The following is a 23,452-nucleotide window of genomic DNA, read 5'->3' on the forward strand; positions in this document are numbered from 1 at the left end:
TTGCTAATAGAGAATGCTTTTCAAAATGATCACGTCATTATTTAAGCATGTTCCGTACTATTCTGCATAAGTACCCAGACTTCTAATAAAAGTTATTATTATCATTTTTACAAGAAAAAGGTAAAATTGCAATTGGGGCAAAACATAAACCAACAAGAACAAAAAACAAAAACAAAGATAATATCATAAATATTGGAAACCAGGAGAGTTCCCGATTCAAAGTTAGCAGCAAACGGTGTTTCATCAGATTCTGTCCCTAATATTAAATGTCATCAATTATATAAGTTCCAGCGATAATTTCAATTTACTAAATTGTTTGGTGAAAGTACAGAATTGTTAACAAAGAACTCCCATCTTCAGGTTCTGCAGATTATTTACCATGTTACTATAACACTTATAGGGTGAATTTCTACCAGTAATTTGTGTTGCTTTTATTTTTAGCTCATTATCGAGACTCCAAAGATAAAATCCAATGTCGGACATTTTTTCTTGTTCTAACGTAACGCTCAACACTTGTAATTTTCAAATCATTTTTTTTCAATTTTTTGTAGTGTAACATTTTTTCGGGTAAAATCTTCCTGCTGCACGAAAATTAAAAGCACTGGCCGCCAACGATTTAATCATTGAATTAAGTTTCCATTTTCAAGAGTCAAAAAAAATTATTTTAAATTAGGTAAATATGGTAGCGGTAAAGTTTTATTTAATCTTTTTTTTTTTTTCAGATCATTATACCGCAATATTTATTTTAAAATGATCATTAAATAAAATGTCATAATTTTTCTTTTTGGTGCATCTACAAAATTTGATTCTATCCAAATTGACTTAGCTCGCATTTCTTGAACGATCCTAATTTTTTGCTGTAAAGGTGCTATTTTTGCTAATTATTCACTTTTGCTATTTTTACCGGTGCCTTTTTACCGGTACCATTTTTACTGTGCCATTTTTTTAATTATTCCCTTTTGTCATTTTTACCGGTTCATTTTATCGGTACCATTTTTACTGTGCCATTTTTTAGTTAATCGCTTTTAGAATTTTTACCGGTGCCTTTTTACCGGTACAATTTTTACTGTGTGATTTTTTTTAGTTCTTCACTTTTGCCATTTTTACTGGTGTATTTTATCCGCACCATTTTTACTGTGCCATTTTTTAGTTATTCACTGTTTGCATTTTTACCGGTGCCTTTTTACCGTTACCATTCTTGCTGTGCAATTTTATTTAGTTACATACTTTTGCCATTTTTACAGGTGCCTTTTTTCCTGTGCCATTTTTACTGTGCCATTTTCCGATGCCATTTTACCGGTATATATATATATATCTATAGATATATTTTACAGCTACTCTGTTTTTAAATCTTCGAAACAGCTACACAGAAGGCACCTAAGATTCTCTGTTTTCTTTTTAAAAAATTTTAGTAAGGGTTTTCTTTTTTCATCTTTATATTGTTAAATTCTCTTTTATAATTGAAGACTTTTGTGAAATCGGCTTATACAAGTGCTACGTGTATTTCTATTTAACAATTTTAGTTAAGGCTTTTTTTTCCTGCTTATATAATTGAATTATCTTTCATAATTATGAACTTTTTATAAGTCGGATTATGCAGGCTCTCTCTCTCTCTCTCTCTCTCTCTCTATATATATATATATATATATATATATATATATATATTTATATATTTATATATATATATATATTATTTACTATGATAATAATTAAATACCTACAGACAGAATCGGGAATCATCAGTGCAGGGTGTTACGATTAACGTCAGTCGAGAAACTCGAACTCTGGCAACAGAAGTCATGTCTAGCTTCATTAGCAAGCACTCGAACCACTAAGCTACCGGAAACCGTGAGCGATACAAGTTGAAATTAATCATTTATTCTTATTAAATACTTTTAACGTCAGTCATAGTGATCTAATCATTGCATGACGATCTGTGAGTATGAGCTAAGTTGCTCAACGATAAGAAACAAGTTTCTTTACGGGGCTCAAAATTTTCGCAAAAAAAGTTCGCAAATTTTTCCCAATTCTGATGTAATTACCAAATTCAGTTCCAAATAACTGATTCGGATTCTTTTAAAACCTCTACATATTTGTTTCGTTATTTATAAATTTTTTCTACTTTTGGATTTCTATAAAAATCCATGTCTGCATCTATTTAGAATCAATAAATACTTACAATTTTTCCACTTTGCATTAATAATAAAAGAAGTATAGTTTAAACAAACACGAACACTTTTGGAATCAAAATATATTCAATCTCTCCTGATTTACATTCCGATTCTGATTACTCATCCTTACAATATATATATATATATATATATATATATATATATATATATATATATATATATATATAACTACTTAATTTACTCACATAAAATTAATATACGAAAGTATAGATTTATGCGTAAACTTAAAGTATTTACTTCAAAGGTGCTCAAAACGTAGGTAGAGCTAGTTAGTAATTTATAAAATATATATGGCGATTAAGCTACACTGAATATTCTGCGTTTCATCCACTCTAGGATTCTTCAGGCTTATTCGCATAAGCCTGAAGTATCCTAGAGTGGATGAGACGCGGAATATTCAGTGTAGCTTAATCGCCATATATATTTCATAAATTACTATATATATATATATATATATATATATATATATATATATATATATATATATATAGATAGATAGATAGATAGATAGATAGATAGATAAATAGATAGATAGATAGATAGATAGATAGATAGATAGATAGATAGATAGATAGTGTCCAAAAAGACACTGAAGGGTTTTGAACTTAAATAGATTATTTGTTATGATATCTTTCTCAAATTTTACTACAATCTGAATAAGATATTGGAGGGTTTTAAAACGTGTACGGAATTCAAACAATCTTTATTTATATAAAGTAAGGCTTTTTAAATTTTGCCCATTTTCAGCTTAGCATATTTCTGCTCCTTTCAAAACATTATTCATGAGAGATTGCAGAATCTCTGGATTGCGATTTAACTCTTTTATTTCGTTCTAGATGTTTTTCTTCAATACTTGTAGATTTTGGGGTGTGTCAACATAGACTCTTTCTTTAAGATATCCCCACAAGAATTAGTCGGAGCTAGTCACGTCTGGGGAACGTTGTGGCCATTTGACATTGTCATAGTGAGAGATAATATCGCCAATGCATTGTTTGAGAAGTACGCATCCGTTGTTCAATGCTATATCCACCCATAATTAATTCAAAAATATTACTTGTGAAAAAATAGTCATTAATGGTAAAATGACAAATATCTTCAACCCTTCGGTGACGTTTTGGATAACCCGTGTATAAATATATATATATATATATATATATATATATATATATATATATATATATATATATATATATATATATACAGGGTGACCAAAAATAACGGGCCCGTGTAACTTTACTAATTAATGTTGGGGCCCGTTTCTTGGGTCACTCTGTGTGCGTGTGTGCGTGTGTGTGTGTGTGTGTGTGTGTGTGTGTGTGTGTGTGTTTATAAATTACAAACTTCAACTTTGAAAAATATTAATTATAAATTATCATCTCTATAATAATATATATATATATATATATATATATATATATATATATATATATATAATCTTAAAATATCTGATTAAAAGTGATTATTTTTAACCATCTTAAGTAATTATTAGACGAGTAAATTTTTTGTTTGTTGAAAATAGCAGAAAATAAAGTTCAGTCGGAGCCAGCTCGAGCTCGTCTGGGCTAGTAACGGAACTTACGCTTTTAGAGATGTCTCGGAAAAGTATGATTAAACAGTAGTTATTGATCTCTCTCTCTCTCTCTCTTTCACTCTCTCTCCTCCTCCTCCACCACCTCCTCCTCCTCCTGGACCCAGTGATTCGGAGCAACACCAAAGCAAATAAACAACCCCTTGCTTTCAACCACTTGTCCTTATTTTATGTGAAACAACTTGTTTGCTCGATCGAGTACAATAACCTTATAAACCGTTCTCTGCACGAGGCGACTTCAATAATTTTCCAAACTTTTTCGTATAGGCACTGTATTGATAGTAAACACATGAAACTCTAATTCCCTTCGAAATAATCTCCCCGACTGCTATGCACTCCTTGTACCGTTCTAACAACTTCTGAAAGACCCCATGGAACTCCTCTTGTGTGAGTGTGTCAATAACCCTCGTCACAGCCTCTTTCATCTCCTCAGTTTTTCTTAGATCGACAGCCTCTAAGGTTTTCCTTGAGCTTAGACAATAAACAAGGGTTTTCTGGACTCTGGGGAGGACGAGGAACTGTCTTGATGCCTATCTAGAGAAAAATAGTCTGTGATCTTTTCTGGGCAGCTTTGAGAAAAACTTCGCGCAAATCTTCCGCATCTTCAGTTCCTCGTTATTAATTCCAATACTGGCATCAAACTGTGCACTTCTTGTCTCTATGAACACACGACGGTCATTATCCATGTAATTATTTATTTGACTAATCAACTCTTGTGTTCTGGCTTCCTTACTCCTTCTACACCTCTCATCATACCTCACAGACTCCCTACCTTTATTGAATCTTTTATGCAACTCAAAAACTGATGCTCGATTCATGCAAGATGGTTCAAAAGCAGTCTGAAATATTTCATACGTTTCTGTGGCATTTTTCAAAATTTAAAACAGAATGTTATTCCATATCGTTCTTCTAAAGTCCTCACGTCGAGACTTCAGTATGGTGTAGTCCAATTCCTGCTGTAGCGGTTCATTTTTAACCTGAAATCATAACAATTTGCCAGTTAACTTAATAGCAATAACATATTGAATTTTTTAAAGTCCATGTCAATTTTAAATACGTTTATAAAAAGTCTAGAAGTTATTGAAGGCGCTTCGTATTTTTATCGATGGAGACTAGTAAGACATTAGACTTCTGTGAAATTATATATAAATACAGGGTGTCTCAATAAAATGTACACACTTTTTAAATCATCTAAACCTGCTACATGAATACGCTATGCCACGTTCCCAAGAAATGTTTAGGAATAAAGAATGGCACTTCCATCAGAATGGAGCACTTCCCCAGTCAGCATGACGTAAGAGCATATCTTGATACTCATCGGCGAAACAGATAGTTAGGACGAAGAGGAAGTATCGAGTACTGTCTACGCTAACCGGATTTGAGTCCCCCTGGATTTTTCTCTTTTTTAAAGGCGATGTGGGGGGGGGGGCATGTTAAACAAAGGATTCACACCACAAAACGAACTACGATGAATAAGTTGAAAGCAACCATTGAAAGAAAATATGTCAATATACCAATTGAACTGATTAGGAACGTTTTCTATTCAATCAGTGAACGTTGTCAGCAGATCATGGACCACAATGGCCAACAATTAATTAGCTGGTTTCTATATTTGTTCACAGTATTTTGATGTATGAAACTTTTCTTTCTTAATAAAAAAAATGGTCATTTTTATGGTCATTTTACGAGTGTATACATTTTATTGGGATACCCTGTATTATTCGATTAACTCATTGGAGATATTCACGTGTAAGAACCGATTATAACCTGTTTGAAGCTGCCTTTTTCTTAGTTTAATTACTACTACTGCTACTACTACTACTACTACAAATAATAATAATAATAATAATAATAATAATAATTATGATAAAAGAAAGGTGGAAATAAAAGAAGATAGAGCATAATCACGTGGACACGCCGGTCCCCGCTAGATCACCGAAGTTAAGCAACATTGATATTGGTCAATACTAAATGGGTGACCATTTGAAACTTCCAGGTGTTATATATGCTCTCCGCTTATTTCGGCATTGTTTCCAGTCGTTTTTCACCTGTCCTCGCTACTGGACTCAAGCAGTGTCGATTCAGAAGAGATGCAGTTGAGAATGCGCAACAATTGCCTCACAATTACACGCGCAGCTATCCTTACAGAGGGTATTCATTGTCTCGTGAGACTGCACGGAGAGTATTAAGCATGGCTCCACTTGAAGATTGCAAAGAGTATTGAGACGTTTAGAAGGCTTATTGTCATCAACATCTAAGAGATATCTAAGAGAATATCAATGGTTGTTGCCAGCGAGAAATCAATGTTAAGCGGCTGTTGCTATACCAATGCAACGGTTATCGAAGGATGTGCACATTACTGAAAATTTTCGGAGATTGTTGTCAGTCACACTCCAGGGAACATTACATTTTTATTATCAGTGAGCAATCACCGATGATGATCTGTGCGAGAACTCCAAGCGGGTACTTAATAACAGCAACAGCAGCAGCAGCTGAAACCGATGTATTTAATTAGATAGTTAGTATGAATTCATTTTACCGGTTAATTAGACGAGCGATGCGTGAGTAAAAAAAAGTGGAGAAAAAATGACTACAATTATTGGATTACGGTTAATCTGATTGGCAGCCATTATAGAAGGAGGGGAGTTGGGTTAATATTTTTTATTGCGAAATAATTATTAGTTTTCTACCTCTACAGTATATGATTTATGAAAGCCACAATATTATATTCGTGGGGAATCAAGTAAGGTATATTACTTTAAAGCACTTACCCAGTCTAATAACAAAACACCAGATGTCACAAAGGGGTATGCGCGTAAAATATATTAAATGTGGATTTAAATAAATTACTATTTATTTGTTTGTTATACTTCTTTAGGCGTTTGGCCTTTTTAAGTACTTTATACATTTAATCTTAAAGAGAACAGTAGTGTAGCGACTAATAAACATTAGAATAAGAAAAGAATAGAAAAGCAGTGCGAAAAGGAGTTATTAAATATAGTTATCTTAAACAGTGCGAGTATATGTAATTATTAATTTAGTTTTTATTATTAGAGAGTGTTGGAATTTACAAGAGGTTATCTCTCTCTCTTTCTCTCTCTCTCTCTCTCTATCTATCTATCTATCTATCTATCTCTATCTCTTTCTTTCTCTCTCTCTCTCTTTCTCTCTATCTATCTATCTATCTATCTATCTGTCTATCTCTATCTCTTTCTTTCTCTTTCTCTTTCTCTCTCTTCCTCTCCCTCTCTCTCTCAGGGTGAGAAATGTGACGCTAAGGTCGAAAAGTGGGATTGAGGAGCCAGCACTCCGATGTAAGGAATACATAGACCTGCAAAAACTGCTTGGACAGCATCGTTGACATTCTCCAGTAGGATCGCCTTAGACAATTCGCAATAAACAAACCCCTACTCAAAAAGAGAAGGGGAAGCCGCTAAGAACTACATGTGATCAGCATCATATCGGAATCAACAGTGAAAACACAATTTCAGAAATGGCATAAACTCCGTTGATTTTGGTGCGGAGAGATGACGGTGATCTAGTAGTTAACGACGCGGACTGACGACCTGGGTATTCTAAGCTCAAATCCAGTTCGTTCCACAAACATCACGCAACCTTCTCGTGGTATCACGTTACAATTACAAACAAACAAAAAAATAAATAAAAATCCGGGTCAGTTTTTATTGACGTTACTCTCTCCATCTGCACGCCTGTAAAACTCTGTTCCGTCTGCCTGCTTCCCTCCGGACTACAACTTGGATGTCTTCAAGTCCAATGTTAACAAATTCCTAATGAACCGCCCCCTTAAGTAAACACTTCATCAAATCTCCACACTAACGTAATGTACTTGCAATAACCCTTATCCCTGAGTGGCTTCCGGGCCTTGATAAGTGGTGATCACTGTGTAAAAAAAAAACAAATCTGAACACCACTTAAAATGTCTCTCGCCGCCACATATCCCTCTAGACAGTTTGGCGTTTCTCCTTCCTTCGACCGCATGCTAACCACAGCCGACCCATTTTCATTCTCGACTTCACACGGGTTGCTTCTCCCGATCACGTGGTGCATTCTTCTCTCCTTTTCCTTTTCTTCTTGCGCACACTTCCTAAATCTTCCTAATTTGCATATGCGTTTTTTTTGGCTATAGCTGTTGCTAATCTCTTTACAAGCCAGCCATTCTTCATTACTGCTGACATTTTCCCACGCGCGCACATGAACTGTGTTACGTAAGTACTTGATGTCTTTCTACAAAGAATTCTGATTAAAAAAATATCGGGAAAATAATTTTGATTCATACGATACGATGAAAATGATGCCGAAAGAAATTTGTTTCAAAGCAAATAAGGAAACGGAGCAGGGGTTTTTTTTTTGTTTTTTTTTTTTTATAAATCTGAAAAATGTCTTGGGATTTGTAAGTTGCAACACAGATTTTTTAACGATCATTTATTTATTTATTTATTTATTTATTTATTTATAATCAATTTGATTTCGACGATAAACGTCTTCATCAGATATAGAAACAAAAATGCATGTGATCTTTACGGATTTTACATTTTCTTATGATGGGAGGAAAGATAAAGAAAACCACTGTTTCGGTACTTATATATATATATATATATATATATATATATATATATATATATATATATGTGTGTGTGTGTGTGTGTGTGTGTGTGTGTGTGTGTGTTATCGCGATAAAGCCGAACTTTCATGAGCGTTTCCGGATCGATAGCGCAAAAAACGGGATATAACAAAACGTATAAAAAAAGAGAAACAAGTGTAACATGCACAGTGGATGAGGCTTAAAAAGTGACTAAGTTCAGTATTTGACCCCCCCTTAAGCTCCCAAAATCCTCAAGGACGTCAAATCCTGGTGAAAATGAACAAACGGTGCAGTGTTAGGCCTTAACACAGAACTATTGTTTACTAGAGATTGGAAACTGACAATATAAATTATTACATACATATTAAACTGAAATATGTTGGTTTTCCATGAATAATTTATGCTGTTGTAATGATGACAGTGTTGTATTAAGCAACGTTGAACCTGGCCAATACTAAATGGGTGACCATTTGGAACTTTCAGGTGCTGTATGTGCTCTCCGCTTATCTCGGCATTGTTTCCACTCGTCCTGGTCTTCTCCTTGCCACTGGACTCAAACAGTGCCGATTCAAGAGAGGTGTGGTTGGTGATTGCGCAACCCTTGCCTCACAATTACACGCGCTATTGCCCCCGAGGGGTATCCTTTGTCTTTCAAGACTGAATGGAAGCATGGATGGATGGTTGTATTACATGCCCTTTAGAAAAGTAAATATTTTGAATCGTTTTTTTTTCTATATCGTATATATAAAATAAAGTGATATTTAATCTACCGCATTTACCGAATTAGCTTAATTAACCAAAACTGCATTAAAAAATGTTTCATCGTTTATTCTCACCTTAAATCGGCCTATGTAACGAAACAGAATTTATATTTTCAATTACATTAATAAATTTTACTATTTAGTCCGGGTCGGTATTTCAGTTTTTCTCGTCTTGTTTACATAAAGTTTGGGGAATTGTTACTCTGCCATAAGTAATTAATACTAGGACTGCCATCATTTTGTTTATTTCGTAAGATATATAATTTTCTTCAACAATTGCTAAGCTATGAATGTGTTCTATAATAATAATTCATCAAATTTTAAATCATTAACACATGTATTACGGCTGTTAAATGTAGAATGCTCAAATTGAAGTTTTAAAAATCTTTTTTCGTTTGACTCTCAGTGGAAGATGAAGTAAATTCACCGTTTGGATAGGTTATCATCTTTCTTCCAGAAACTCCTAGAAGGTTTTTAAAGCAACGACTTCTCACTTCTTTGCGTGCGCCTACGTTTGGATAACGGAAATATAGTTTTCGCAAATAGAAAACGTCACAAAAAGTAAATTATGACTTTCTTTTAAGACTTAAAAATATAGTTTCAAATGATTCAAAAATTTGATCTAAATATCAACAAATACCAAACGAAATGAATAGAACAATTCAAACCGTTATTTTGAAACCTCGTTTCGTGTGCATAAATATCAAAAACCTTTCTCATCTGGAAGATCATTAATAAAAATCATAAATCGAGGTCCAGATATTATGTGCTTCTGCTTCTGACCATAAACAACCAATTTTATACATAGGCTTAGAAGGTTATTAAAAAAAAAACTATACATATAATAAATACCCACACTGTGGTATGTTTTCACTTAGTGAGGCATGTATGAGCAATTATACTTCCGTTGTAGAGGGTTGCAATTCTGTGGCAATAAATATTCATATATTGTAGAGGGTTGCAATTCTGTGGCAATAAATACTCATATATTTTTAAGGTTTATTGAGAAGAAAGCAAGAGTTAGAAAGAATCAAAATATGGAGAAATCTTTTTATTAAATTGATGAGTTACTTGGGTGCGACACACACACACACACATATATGTATATATATATATACATATATATATATATATATATATATATATATATATATATATAGAGAGAGAGAGAGAGAGAGAGAGAGAGAGAGAGAGATCCACATACAGTACTGTTTCGAAGCTCATCAGTGCGGCTAGACAGGCAACTGCCTCAAGTCAGGATCGAAACCCAAATGGCAGTCAAGTCTCCTCACCATTGCGCTATACGGCTGCTGCTGCTGTGTGGGTAATGAATCAATGATTTTTTGACTATATATATACTAGTTCATTGGAAGATTTGAAAGCTAGAATAACTAATGTGATTTCAAGCATTACTATAAATCATTTGGCAAATGTTTTTTTGTGAACTTCAAAATCGTATTACCCTTTGTATTGCTAATGATGGAGGGCATGTGGAAAGTTAAATAAAATTTCAATAAAAGCTTAAAAATATAGATTTACTTCTTTCAAATCCATTTTACAGATTATTTCTATTGCAAAGACAAATAAAGTTATAAATATTTTTTAATGCACACACATCTGAAAAAGGTAAAAAATTCCTCCCAAAATATCATGTTATATGGAACTTCAATCAGTAGATTGCAACATCTACATTTGCTTTAGGTATTAATTTATGTTGGTAAAAATAGAACTTGAGCTCCATCTAGAATTGAAACCAGAACATAAAACATTTTTAGCTTAAATTCTACGACAATACGTAGAATGTAGAAACTATGCATTAATAGAATTTAGCACAATAATGAAATGAAACCAGTCATCTATATATATAAAAGGCAAAAATCGGTGTGTATGTATGTATGTATGTATGTTTGTTTGTAACGCTAAAACTTTTGAAAGACGGAACCAGAGTTGACAAATTTGGTATCATATTGCACCTTGATCACCCGGATGACAAATATCGAAATTTCACGTCAAACGGACCAGTAGAAAGGGGTCAACTGATCGTTTTTCTCCTAGGGGGGCCCCCAAAAAACCTATCATTTTAACGTTATTCAATACGTGTCACGTGACGTGACGTCAGCTCAAACTTTTGACAGACACAACCAAAGTTGACAAATTAGGTATCATATTGAACCTTGATCACCCGCATGACAAATATCGAAATTCCACACCAAACGGACCATTAAAAGGGGGTGAACTGATCATTTCTCTCCTAGGGGGGCCCCCCAAAAAACCTGTCATTTTAATGTTAATATTACATAATCCAAAAACGCTTAGTCATGTCACGTGACGTGACGTCAACATCCAGTAATGGCGAACAAATGTAAACAAACACTTTGTTTTACCGATACTTTTGTAATTTCTCTTCTGCTTTGTTCTAGAGATTATTAAACTCCATGACAATGTCTCCAACGTAATTAACTGGTTAAAAATAGTATTTATACAAGAGTTTTAACGAAAAATATCAGGAAAAAATGTACAGGAATAAAAAAAAATTCGGCTTTCAAAATATTCGTCGATAAAAAAACCGATCTTTATATTTACGCTAGCCATTTTGTATATTACCACGTGACCTGCTATCTCTTAAACTGGAGGGGGGGGGATCCACTTGAATCCAACAAAACCAGTAATTTTTTTTTTCTATTATATATACATCATTTTCTATAAAATTAAGTGTAGACTTTATAATTATAACAAAAAATGTTATTCATACTAAAAAAAAAAAACGCTTAGTCATGTCACGTGACGTGACGTCAACATCCACTAATGGCGAACAATTGTACCTATTTACTATGCCTCCCCACGGGACAGAGTTAGACACCAGGGTCGTTTTTTAACGTGGAGAAAAGGTACAAAAATAAAAATTGTCTCAGTCGTGGAGGATTTCTCCTCCACCGAAAGAGAACAAGAAATAGAAGTGCAGCATCTGAAGAACAGATACTACACTTTGATCTTGACCAAAAGGCCAAGAATGCGAACAATTGTAAATAACTTTTTTCACAAAACCAACACCGTCTTTCTTTTTTTTCTCTCTCTCACCCACTTACTCTTCTCTCTCTCTCACCCTCTTTCTCTTGACGTCACACCACTGTAAAACTGTGGGGGGGGGAACACATTCCCAGGCATTATCTCCTATAGATGCACATTTTATTAGAAATTCAGCTTTCAAAATATTAGACGATAATAAAAATATAAAACCAACACCCTCTTTCTCTTTTCTCTCTCTCTCACCAACTTACTCTTCTCTCTCTCTCACCCTCTTTCTCTTTACCTCCTACTACTGTTAAACTGTGTGTGTGTGTGGGGGGGGGAAGAGGCAGCTTGAAAACCAACAAAAAAAGTGCACAGTTTCCCAAGCATTTGGGGTGGGAAGGGGGGGAAGAAGCCGAGCGCACAGTTTCGTGTGAGAGAGAGAGAACAATTCTCAACCTATATACTCAACAAATTTTTTATCTACAGATTTGAAAGTTTGTATATAGGGTATTCAGACATATGGAAATATATCTAGCATAATCTATCTATTATATCTATAAAAGTGAAAATGTGTGTGTGTGTGTGTGTGAGGTAGCCAGAGAGAGAGAGAGAGAGAGAGAGAGACAACAATTCTCAACCTATATATTCAATACATTTTTTATCTACAGATTTGAAAATTTGTATATAGGGTATTCAGACATATGGAAATATATCTAGCATAATCTATCTATTATATCTATAAAAGTGAAAATGTGTGTGTGTGTGTGTGTGTGTGCGTAAGAGAGAGAGAGAACAATTCTCAACCTATATACTCAACGTATTTTTATCTACGGATTTTAAACTTTGTATATAGGGTATTCAGACATATAGAAATATATCTAGCATAATCTATACATTATATCTATAAAAGTGAGAATGTGAGTGTGTGAGAGAGAGAGAACAATTCTCAACCTATATATTCAACAAATTTTTTACCTACAGATTTGAAAATTTGTATATTGGGTATTCAGACATATGGAAATATATCTAGCATAATCGATCTATTATATCTATAAAAGTCAGAATGTTTGCGTGTGGTTGTGTGTGTAAGGTTGCGAGAGAGAGAGAGAGAACAATTCTCAACCTATCTATTCAATAAATTTGTTATCTACAGATTTGACCATTTGTATATAGGGTATTCAGACATATGGAAATATATCCAGCATAATCTATCTATTATATCCATAAAAGTGAGAATGTGTGCGTGAGAGAGAGAGAGAGAGAGAGAGAGAGAGAGAGAGAGAGAGAGTAAGTACAATTCTCACCCTATATATTCAACAAATTTTTTATCTACCGATTAGAAAATTTGTATATAGGGTATTCAGACATATGGAAATATATCTAGCATAATCTATCTATTATATCTAGAAAAGTGAGAATGTGTGTGAAAGAGAGAGAGAGAAGAGAGAGAGAGAGAACAATTCTCAACCTATATATTCAACTAATTTTTATGTACAGATCTGAAAATTTGTATACAGGGTATTCAGACATATGGAAATATATCTAGCATAATCTATTATATCTATAAAAGGTAGAATGTGTGTGTGTGTGTGTGAGTGAGTGAGTGAGTGAGTGAGTGAGTGAGAGAGAGAGAGAGAACAATTCTCAACCTATATACTCAACAAATTTTGTATCTACAGATTTGATAATTTGTATATAGGGTATTCAGACATAAGGAAATATATCTAGCATAATCTATCTATTATATCTATAAAAGTGAGAATGTGTGTGAAAGAGAGAGAGAGAGAACAATTCTCAACCTATATATTCAACAAATTCTATCTTTACAGATTTGAAAATTTGTATATAGGGTATTCAGACATTTGGAAATATATCTAGCATAATCTATTATATCTATAAAAGTGAGAATGTGTGTGTGAGAGAGAGAGAAAGAACAATTCTCAACCTATATACTCAACAAATTTTTTATCTACAGATTTAAAAATTTGTATATAGGGTATTCAGACATATAGAAATATATCTAGCATAACCTATCTATTATATCTATAAAATGACCATGTGTGTGTGTGTGAGAGAGAGAGAGAGAGTCAGAGAGAGAGAGAGAACAATTTTCAGCTTGTGTGTGTGTGAGAAAGAGAGAGAGAAAAAGAGAGTAAGTACAATTCTCACCCTATATATTCAACAAATTTTTTTATCTACCGATTAGAAAATTTGTATATAGGGTATTCAGACATATGGAAATATATCTAGCATAATCTATCTATTATATCTAGAAAAGTGAGAATGTGTGTGAAAGAGAGAGAGAGAAGAGAGAGAGAGAGAACAATTCTCAACCTATATATTCAATTAATTTTTATGTACAGATCTGAAAATTTGTATACAGGGTATTCAGACATATGGAAATATATCTAGCATAATCTATTATATCTATAAAAGGTAGAATGTGTGTGTGTGTGTGAGTGAGTGAGTGAGTGAGTGAGAGAGAGAGAGAGAGAGAACAATTCTCAACCTATATACTCAACAAATTTTGTATCTACAGATTTGATAATTTGTATATAGGGTATTCAGACATAAGGAAATATATCTAGCATAATCTATCTATTATATCTATAAAAGTGAGAACTTGTGTGTGTGTGTGTGTGTGAGAGAGAGAGAGAACAATTCTTAACCTACATACTCAACAAATTTTTTACCTACAGTTTAGAAAATTTGTATATAGGGTATTCAGACATATGGAAATATATCTAGCATAATCTATCTATTATAACTACAAAAGTTAGAATGTGTGTGTGAGAGAGAGAGAGAGAACAATTCTAAACCTATATATTCAACAAATTTTTTATCTACAGATTTGAAACTTTGTATATAGGGTATTCAGACATATGGAAATATATCTAGCATAATCTATCTATTTTATCTATAAAAGTGAGAATGCGTGTGTGTGAGATAGCGAGAGAGAGAGAGAGAAAAAGAGAGAGATAAAAATTCTCAACCTATACATTCAACAAATTTTTTATCCACAGATTTGAACATTTGTATATAGGGTGTTCAGACATATAGAAATATATCTAGCATAATCTATCTATTATATGTATAAAAGTGAGAATGTGTGTGTGTGTGAGAGAGAGGACAATTGTCAACCTATGTATACAACAAATTTTTTATCTACAGATTTCAAAATTTGTATATTGGGCATTCAGACATATTTCAATATATCTGGCATAATCTGTCTATTATATCTATAAAAGTGAGAATGTGTGTGATAGAGAGAGAGAGAGAACAATTCTCAACCTATATACTCAACAAATTTTTTATCTACAGATTTGAAAATTTGTATATAGGGTATTCAGACATATGGAAATATATCTAGCATAATCTATTATATCTATAAAAGTGAGAATGTGTGTGTGTGTGTGAGAGAGAGAGAGAGAGAGAGAGAGAGAACAATTCTCAACCCATATACTCAACAAATTCTTTATCTACAGATTTTAAAATTTGTATATAGAGTATTCATACAAATAGAAATATATCTAGGATAATCTTTCTATTATATCTATAAAAGTGAGAATGTGTGTGTGTGTGAGCGAGAGAGAGAGAGAGAGAGAGAGAACAGTTCTCAACCTATACATTCAACAAATTTTTATATATAGGGTATTCAGAAATATCGAAATATATCTAGCATAATCTATTATATCTTTAAAAGTTAGAATGTGTGTGTGAGAGATAGAGAGAACAATTCTCAACCTATGCACTCTACAAATTTTTTATCTACAAATTAGAAAATTTGTATATAGGGTATTCACACATATGGAAATATATCTAGCATAATCTATCTATTATATCTATAAAAGTTAGAATGTGTGTGTGAGGTAGCCAGAGAGAGAGAGAGAGAGAGAGAGAGTAAGAACAATTTTCAACCTATATATTCAACAAATATTTGATCTACAGATTAGAAAATTTGTATATAGGGTATTCAGACATATGGAAATATATCTAGCATAATCTATCTATTATATCTCTAAAATTGAGAATGTGTGTGTGAGAGAGAGAGAGAGAACAATTTTCAACCTATATACTCAACAAATTTTTTTATCTACAGATTTGAAAATTTGTATATAGGGTATTCAGACATATGGAAATATATCTAGAGTAATCTATCTATTATATCTATAAAAGTGAGAATGCGTGTGTGTGTGAGAGAGAGCGACACAGAACAATTCTCAACCTATATATTCAACAAATTTTTTATGTACAGATCTGAAATATCACATTTGTATAGAAGTAGAAATCTTGATACCTACTCTGATACCTAATAAAAGAAAGGACACTCTTTAGGGCGGATTTTGATTATAACAAGTCACTAATTAGAAATTATAATAAACATTCTAATAATTTAAGAATTTTACCAAAATAAAATTGCATGGTAATCACCCAATTTCTGCCACAAAATTTTGATTGGCAGAACTCATAAATATAAAATATATATTTTCTAATTTCATCTTTTTTTTTTCTTTTTACATAATCTGGTTTGATGTTTTCCCAAATATTCAAATCACTATATTTTGCTGCTTAATATCAAATACAGCAACTGAGTTATTTTTATGCATCAAACAATTACATTTTCTCATTCATCCAAACTAATCACTGAACATCAATTTCATATTTTCTTCACTAAAATATTACTGTGCTTGATGTCATCAAGTGGAGCGGATCATTTTTTTTTCATTTGTTCACACATTTTTCCAATTTATATATATTTTAAAGATTCTTAGCCTATGTCATTGCATACCAATCTGTTTATTAAAAGTTAAGGTTCACTGTAAACACATATGTTACACCAAAATAAAAACGCTTCAGATAATGTCTTGATATTCAATTCAGTTTCTCACATGACATCTTATGAAGTTAGTAGAAATGTTACAGACTTTTGAATCTCAAACACTTTCAATACTGTGCACTGATATTTTCTTTTTTGCAATATAAGCACATTCATGATTTTTTTTACAAACGTTAAAAACTTTCACATTGTGTAGCAATATACTGAAACAATTATAAAAATATTTGTTTTTATTTTGAATGATGCAGGGCATCTGAAGAGAGATTTTTCTAACAAAATGAAAGTATAATTTTTAGCAATAGGTATCTAGGAAAAGGCCACTACATATGTTATAAGTTCCAAATTTCCACAACCTGGCAAATACTGGTACATGCTAGCAAATTTAGATTTGCAATTACAAAATATGATTCTAATTTTTTCCTTTGCTCTTTATTCTAACACTACACTAAGTTTACTGTGTTATTTCGCTACAGTTGATATTGTGTAGAACAATAAGAAAATCATAGTGAACAATGCATTCAACAAATTTCACACACATTTCTAGATACCTATATCTAATAAGTTCAAAAGAAAGGACACACTTAGGGAGGTATTTTGGTGGTCAAGTCACTAAAAAGAGATTAGCTGGTTTCCCGGCATAGCCCAGGATATAATAAAGATTGACTGAAATACATGTTCTAGCTGGTTTCTAGGCGTTGCCAGGGATGTAATATAGACACATTATGTTGTATATTACCTGTTCTCTTCTCCCTAAGGTAAAACAATTTCATATACATGCTGTAAATTACCTATGCTAGGGATAAAACATGAACAATATCAGTCCTAGGGTAGATAAAACAAATAATACATAGAGATGAAAGATTCCTCTCCCCTAAGAATCAAACATATGTTCAATATCTGCTTTTGTTTTTTCATTGTTTATACGGTCCCGAGCAACGCCGGGTAGCCCTGCTAGTCTATATATATAAATCCCAAATGTCTGTGAGTTTGTATGTTTGTATGTAACGCTAAAACTTTTGAAAGACACAACCAGACTTGATAAATTTGGTATCATATCGAAGCCCCGTGTCCCGGATGACAAATATCGAAATTTCACGTCAAACGGACGAGGAGAAAGGGGTAAACGTATCAGTTATCTCCAAGGGGGTCCCAAAAAAAACTGTCATTGTAATGCTTTTTATTACGTAATTCTTGAATGATCCAATGTAATTAATACGTAAAAAAAAAAAATCTTAGTCATGTCACGTGACGTGACGTCAACGTCCACTAATGGCGAACAATTGTTAATAAAAAAATCTTTCTCCGATACTTTTGCATTTTTCTCTTCGGCTCAGTTATATCTTTTTTTTTACTTTATGCCAATGTTTCCATCGTTATTACCTGGTTAAAAATATTATTTATACAAGAGTTTTAACGAAAAATGTCAGGAAAAAATGTACGGGAATAAAAAAATTCACCTTTCAAAATATTAGACGATAATAAAAATATCGTAATATTTATGTAATATAAAATAATTAGCCATTTTGTATATTACCACGTGACCTCATACCTCTTAAGCTGGAAGGGGGGGGAGGAGTAAAACCAACACCGTCTCTCTCTCTCACACTTACTCTCTCTCTCTCTCTCTCTCTCTCTCTCTCACTTTCTCTATCACCCTCTTTCTATTTTTCTATTCGTTTAAAAAAACTTAGTCATGTCACGTGACGTGACGTCAACGTTCAGTGTGCACCGGTTTGGTTACTATGGAAACACTTAATTTTTGTGCTGCTTCGAAAAGGAACAAAATTCAACATACACCGGTTCCTCTTCCCTCCCTCTCTCTCTCTCACACACACACACACACTTTCTTCGGTGTGTTTTTGATGTTACGTACGTATTTTTTATATTTTTATCTCAGTAATTTTTATTATATTTAATAGCATTTTCTTTTTTTTTTTTTCATGGGAAATTATTTTTCTATTCGTTTTAAGAAAATGCTATTAAAAAATAAAAATGCGATAAATTCTGGCAACAGTTATTTATTTATGCTATTCGCAGCCGGCCGGAAGAAACGCGCTTAGACATTTTGTAAACATTGTTTTTAAAAAATAAAAAATAATACTTCTATTATGTTTTAAACGACTGTAATAGTTTATTTTGGAAGTATATTTCATAAGGAAAATAAACAACCCACTTTAAAAACAGAAATTACGAGTTTTATATATTTTATTCGCAGTTTTTTTTTGGGGGGTAGTCCAGTGTAACAGTTTGTTGAAAAAGTGTAGAATTCAATTAAAAAAACAACACCGTCTTTTTTTTTTTTTTAAATAAAACTAAAAACTTTATTTTTAAAATTTCGATGTTTGACAAACAGTCCATTATGTCTGTAACAGTTTGTTGAAAAAGTGTAGAATTCAATTAAAAAAACAACACCGTCTTTTTTTTTTTTTTTTAAATAAAACTAATTTTAAAATTTCGATGTTCGAAAAAGAGTCCATAAAGAATAAAACAGTTATTAAATACAAAAAAAAGTCCATTAATTTGAACTTAAAGCCTGTTTGAATAAAACTTATATAAAAAAAAACCGTCACTTCCGGCAAATGGCTATGTAAACAACGGGTGGCATTTTTCGAATACATCGGTAAACACTGTATGTTTTTCGAGCTGAATAAATATGTTACATTGAATAAAAACACAAAAAATATATCCAGTTGGATAGAAAAGTAACTTATCTTGCCTTTCCTAACATTTATTTGTTATATATTTGTCTTTTGACCGTCCACTAATGGCGAGTTTTTTTTTTTTTTTAAATAAAACTAATTTTAAAATTTCGATGTTAGAAAAACAGTCCATCACATGTCAATATAAAAATTCTCTTTTTGTTTGATAAAAAGAATAAACAGTTAATAGATACAACAAAAAAGTCCATTAAGTTCAACAAACTAAACTCTTTTATTTATAATAAAACTCTTCGACAGTTTAAATGCTTTCAAAATCCTATGTAAGTATATCGTTTTTACTGTACACAGATTCGAAAAAGTTGTCATCAAACAAATATATGACAGAGTTGAATAAATATGTTACATTGATTAAAAACACTTCTTATTAGCATTTTCTTTTTATATGACAACGTTAATGTTCATGAATCTCTCTTTTAATCATTTTTATCGACTATCAGCCAAATAACCGGGGTCTAAAATTTGGGAAATTATTTTTCTATTCATTTAAAGAATATGCTATTAAAAAAGAAAAAGTCGATAAAAGTTAGACATAAACAGTAAAAAAATAGAAGATATTATTATTAAATAACAATAATTATTAAAAATAAATATTAACATTTACAATAATAAAATGAGTTAGTATTAAAAATAATTATTAAAATAAAAATGAGTTTATTATTAAAAATACATATTAATATTCAAATAAAATTGTTTTTATTATTAAAAATAAATATTAATATTTAAAGTAGAATAAAATGTGTTTATTATTATAAATAAATATTAATATTTAAAATAATATGTGTTTATTATTAAAAATAAATATTAATATTTAAAATAATATAATGTGTTTATTATTACAAATAAATATTAATATTAAAATAAAATGTGTTTATTATTAAAAATAAATATTAAGGAAGGTCAACAGGTGGAGGAAAAATAGTCAATGCAGGTCATACCACCTGACCAGCTAAAATCGCCTTTTTATATAAGGCAGACAGTCAGACTATTTGCCTTGAGGGCGGGCTAAGCCCTCCTACCCCCCCCCCCCCAAAGCTGAGAGCTGGGGAAACTTCTCTCAGAAGGGGTATGGGAGGACAGGGAGACCTTCCCTCTTTCAACTAAGAGATAGATATCCTTTTGTATGGTTGATTGACCCCCCCCCTGTCGGTTCCGCTTACTCCATTCAGAAAGAGATCAACCTTACATAAAAAAAAAAAAAATATGGGGACAGGGAAGCCTTCCCGGGCCCCCTTTCTGGGAGGAGAAGTTCCCCGGCTCCTACCTTTTTGGGAGTGCTCAGCCCGCCCTCCAGTCAACAACAATATTTGAAGAATAAAGATATTTTTGTTTTTGTGTTTTAGGTGGTGAAGGTGATCTGGGGAGTGTTTTTTTTTTCACAAAAAAGGTACTTTTTACGAATGGGTATCCAAGAAAATTACAGTATTTTGTCAGAAATTAAGGTTTACATTGACCACTCTCAATACTATCAGAAATGAACAAAGTTAATTAAACAGTCTACACAATATAAACTAACTGTTTTGTTGGCTTTTTATTCTAACTCCAAACTAACCCATAACTACATTTTTCTTTTATTTTGCAAATTTTATTTCCTTTAGTTTATATTGTGTAGCTGAATCAGAAATTGATTTATCTTTTGTCACCAAAATAAAATTACTTGGTAATCACCCAATTTCTGCCACAAAATTTTAATTGGCAAAACTCATAAGCATAAAATATATATTTTCTAATTTCATCTTTTTTTTTTTACATAATCTGGTTTGATGTTTTCCTAAATATTCAAATCACTATATTTTGCTGCTTAATATTAAATACAGCAAATGAGTTATTTTTATGCATCAAACAATTACATTTTCTCATTCATCCAAACTAATCACTGAACATCAATTTCATATTTTCTTCACTAAAATATTACTATGCTTGATGTCATCAAGTAGAGCGGATCATTTTTTTTTACATTTGTTTACACATTTTTTACAAATGTTTTTGAGAGTCCATACAAAGTTATAAGTGTTCAACATTTTTTTTCATTTGAATATATTTTGTCTAAGATTCTTAGCCTATGTCATTGCATACCAATTTGTTTCTTGAAAGTTAAGTTCACTGTAAAAACATCTGATACACCAAAATCCCTGATACCTGTTTCTTATAAGCGCCAAATAACTATCACTATTTCGATTTGTGTTTCATGAGAACAATTCAATATTGATACATTATAAGAAACATTTCCAGTGCTTTTCTCTTTTTAGCAATAGTTGGTTGATAATTAGAGGACACAACTAACCCTATACTATGCTTTACTTTGTTTTGTATATATATTTTGTATTGTGTGGAATTAACAAAGATTCATATGCAGGAATCTGTTGATACATTCCAAGAATCCCAATGCGACCAACAAACTTGAAAGATTACAATTTCTTTTTACTATGACCAATAAGAAAGCTCAAGGACTAAGTTGTTGGACTCATCCTGATCACCATTTTAAATTATTGTTAACAGTAAGTTTAACATTTTAAGTACAGAATAATATTCCTTTTGATATTTATAAATTACTATTTTCTGTGACAGATGTTACTTTTTCAATATTGATTGTACCCTCTTTTGTGTTTTTAAATTTTGCATACAATAATATTAAGCACACCATACCAAGACCACTATTTGAGCATCTAATAAACTGCCTACCAAGACCAATGTTTTCAAGTGACAATGGAGAGTATTCATGTTATGTTTCACATTTTTATGTTTTGAAATATTTTGCTGCTTAATATCAAATTCAGCAGATGTTTACTTTGTTTTGTGTATATACTTTATATTAGGTAGAATAAACAAAACTTAATTTCGCTACCATCATTATTTGTAGTGACATGCACTGTTAACATAAATAAAATCAATGGTGACAATCCCTGATACCTGTTTCGTATAAGCACCAAATAACTATGATAATGTGTTATTGTTGATACATTATAATAAACATTTCCATTGACTGGTCGTTTGCTTAGCTTAGGTTTACATCATTTTTTCACAATGTTTCTCTACTTGCTTTCAGCATGAGAGCAGATCATATTCTGCACATGTTTCATGCATATCACAAAAACTTATAATATTTGATCAACATTTGACTAACAATTTTACAAAAAAGACCTACCACCTTAAGGGGGGTAAAGGTAAGGCTCCCCACATAACCATAAAAGAAAGCCGCCCCCCCATACAGTGGCCAAGAGCTCCCTTCCCATTCTGGGGCAGAGAAGGGGCAAGGAAAACTCTTAAACATAAATGGTCAACGGAGGGTATACACCCTGGGAAACTAAAAGTCTATATGGAATCTGCATAAATTAAAATATCCTGTTTAAGCGTATTGTATGACAGGGAGGGAAGGTCAACAGGTGGAAGAAAAATGGTCTAGGCAGAGCATACCGCCTGACAAGCTAAAATCGCCTTTTTATATACGGCAGACAATCAGACTCTGATTGCCTGGACGGCGGGCTGAGCAATGAATGTGGAAGCCGGGGAACTTCTCTCTGAAGGAGGATGGGAGGCCCAGGGAGCCTTCGGTCTCCTCCTAAGAGAGGGATATCCTCTTACTCCCTTTGGAAAGAGATCAACCTTACACAAAACAAAAAATATGGGAAGAGAAGCCTTCCCGGGCCCCCCCTCCCCCTTCTGGGAGGAGAAGTTCCCTGGCTCCAACCTTTTTTTTTTGGGGGGGGGCCTAAGCCTGTCCTCCAGGCAACCAAATGAAAAA

At 32.4% G+C, this 23,452-nt stretch overlaps 1 protein-coding gene and 1 pseudogene across 2 annotated transcripts in view; one reads left to right on the plus strand and one right to left on the minus strand.

The window, feature by feature from the left end:
• The window catches only part of LOC145293268 (neuropeptide FF receptor 2-like), a 203,898-nt gene that overhangs the window by 93,992 nt on the left and 86,454 nt on the right, over positions 1–23,452 (plus strand). The window lies entirely within an intron of this gene.
• LOC145293523 (U2 spliceosomal RNA) lies at positions 12,028–12,161 on the minus strand (annotated as a pseudogene).

The sequence above is a fragment of the Euprymna scolopes genome, chromosome 14, assembly GCF_053919585.1.
Source record: "Euprymna scolopes isolate OS-2025 chromosome 14, ASM5391958v1, whole genome shotgun sequence".
Classification (NCBI taxonomy): Eukaryota; Metazoa; Mollusca; class Cephalopoda; order Sepiida; family Sepiolidae; genus Euprymna; species Euprymna scolopes.